The sequence below is a fragment of the Neovison vison genome, chromosome 11 (assembly GCF_020171115.1).
Source record: "Neovison vison isolate M4711 chromosome 11, ASM_NN_V1, whole genome shotgun sequence".
Classification (NCBI taxonomy): Eukaryota; Metazoa; Chordata; class Mammalia; order Carnivora; family Mustelidae; genus Neogale; species Neogale vison.
The window spans coordinates 117,368,190-117,370,961 of record NC_058101.1 but is presented as its reverse complement, the minus strand read 5'-3'; the positions used below and the strand labels follow the sequence as shown (position 1 = coordinate 117,370,961).

The following is a 2,772-nucleotide window of genomic DNA, read 5'->3' as shown; positions in this document are numbered from 1 at the left end:
CTTTGGATTGTATAATTTCTTTTATATTACATAACATGTATTATATAATTATTATATAACTATAACAAAATTTTGTAAATATAAATATTACATATTTATCTACTTAAAAGTTAGCAAGTATTTAAAAAGACACATAGTTCAGATTGTGCTCACAAATGAAAAGTAAAATAGCAGATATAGGAGACAATAAGAATACTTTCATTTTCAAAAGACAACAGATTTAAATTTGTACACAAATGTTAAAGATCAGAATGGCTTTTTGTTCTGAACAATGAAGACAATCAGTGTAGCTATGGCAACATATATACATAAGTTAGACATGGAAGGACAAATATTTTTAAATATTATACTTGTTTAATAATGGGAATTGTATTACTTAAAGAGAAATACCTTAGAAATCTTCAAATACTTGTGGTCACTTCAGCAGCACATATACTAGAATTGGAATGATACAGAAGATTAGTATGGTCCCTGCACAAGGATGACACACAAATTTATGAACTGTTCCATATTTTCTTGTTCCTAATTTTGTATTCCATATTTTCTGGAAATATACACACACACACACACACACATACATATATACATATATATCTCCTAAAAAATATTTTTAGGGATATATATATCCCTAAATATATATCTCAAAATATATTTTTTTGTAGGGATATATATCCCTACAAAAGAGTGAAGAGGTACCTTGGTGGCTCAGTTAAATGGCTGCCTTTGGCTCAGGTCATGATCCCAGGATTTAGGATTGAGTCCCACCTTGGGCACCCTGCTCAGCGGGAAGCCTGCTTCTCCCTCTCCCTCTGCCAGCTCCCCCTGCCTGTGCTCTCTCTCTCTGTGTCAAATAAATTTTAAAAAAAGGAATGAAATTATTCCATTTGCAATGACAGAGAGTGTAATGCTGAGTGAAATAAGATAGAGAAATACAAGTACCATATGATTTCTCTCATATGTGGAATTTAAGAACCAAAACAAAAGAGCAAAGGGAAAAAAATAAGAGGTAAAAAGAGAGAGAGACAAATCAAGAAACAGACTCTTAACTATAAAGAATCAATGATTACCAGAGGAGGGGAGGATGGGGGGATAGGGGAGTGGGTCAAATAGGTGATGAGCACCAGGCGATGTATGAAAGTGGTGAATTACTATATTATATGCCTGAAATGGATATAATACTGTGTTAACTAACTGGAATTAAAATTTAAAAACTTAAAAAAAGAAATCTTCAAATTCTTTATGTAATTAATCTCGTGGATTCACACGAAACTAAGAGTGCCTCTACAGATTCACTAAAAGTATTTGTTTGGAGATTTTATGTAAAATAATTTTATAAGAAATACATAAATATATTCTTTGTTATTTGAATGATACAAAATATTTTTATTTGATTATCTTTAATTGCTATAGCTTTTGTTTTTACTTTGCCTGATGATCTTAAGTATCGGTAATAGCAAATCAACTAATTAAATAAGTGTTGCTATTCAGGAGAAAAAAAGCAAATCATACATGATTACTAACTGTGATTATTTGTTACAAAAAATCCTGAGTTTATCCAATATGTTAAAAAATAAAATGATTCTAAGAAAGGGTTTATATTTTTGATAAATAGAAGCAAAATCCCAATGAAATGTATCAAATTCTGTTTCATGGGGCGCCTGGGTGGCTCAGTGGGCTAAAGTCTCTGCCTTTGGCTTAGGTCATGATCTCAGGGTCCTGTGATTGAGCCCCATATCAGGTTCTCTGCTCAGCAGGGAGTCTGCTTCCCCCTCTCTCTCTCTGACTGCCTCTCTGCCTGCTTATGATCTCTGTCTGTAAAATAAATAAATAAAATTTAAAAAAATAAATAAAATAAAATTTAAAAATAAATTCTGTTTCATTTTCCCTTTCATAATTAGCCAATATTCTATATATGTAAATTATCTATTGCTTAAACCTTGTCACATTCATCTCTCCATTTAGTCAAAAAGATTTGTTAATATGATGAATTTGTTAACATACTAATAGTTAAAAGGAAGTCCAGGAAAGTTCTCAGCAATTTAAGTTTGTGATTTTACAAAAGGATCATTAGTCTGAGCTACATTTCAAGTTACTTTATGTTGTTCACAGAGGTAGTTTAATATTTCCATGCTAGGTCATTTCAACTTAGTTTAAGTCAGGGTCTTTTCTAACGTTATTAAATTTGCAAGTGGGATTGCAAAAATACTTTTTAGAATTAGATTTTCTTTAATAGCTACTCTAAGAGTACTCTAGAATGGTAGGGGAAAAAAATTCCCAATTTTTTTCCAGAATGAAGGAAAACACTCAGGTCCTAGAAAGTACTGTTAGCTTACATAAAGAAAGATTTCATGAAGATTATTTTCTTATGTTTAACTCTGTATGAGATTCATTAGTAATAACATAATCATAAGAACAAGCTGATTTTAGAGTATTTTAAATATAACTTAACAGACAGCTATATGAATCCAAATGTTTAAAAAAGCTTTCAGTCTTATAAACCCCCAAGGAAATTGAATTAGCAAACTTCTGCTTTCCAGCCAAGATGGAGTAACAGGGATTGGCTTTATTCTCTTACTTGATACAACTACAAAAACAAACAAGCAAACAAAAAAAAAAACGGAAAAATATATGAAACAGTGGCTTTCTGGCCACTGGAAATCAGTCAACAGTGATTTCTGACACAAGAGCAGCAACTGAGGGGAGCCTTGTAGTTGCCCAGATTACTGTCTAGAAAAAGTGCCCAGGCCACAGCACAGGGGAGAGGACCCTAAA

At 31.9% G+C, this 2,772-nt stretch overlaps 1 non-coding gene across 1 annotated transcript; it reads left to right on the top strand.

The window, feature by feature from the left end:
* The first annotated feature begins 411 nt into the window (after nt 1–411).
* Nucleotides 412–516, top strand: LOC122890695. Its single transcript, XR_006381145.1, has one exon. It is a non-coding gene; the product is annotated as a U6 spliceosomal RNA (small nuclear RNA).
* The last annotated feature ends 2,256 nt before the right edge of the window (nt 517–2,772 follow it).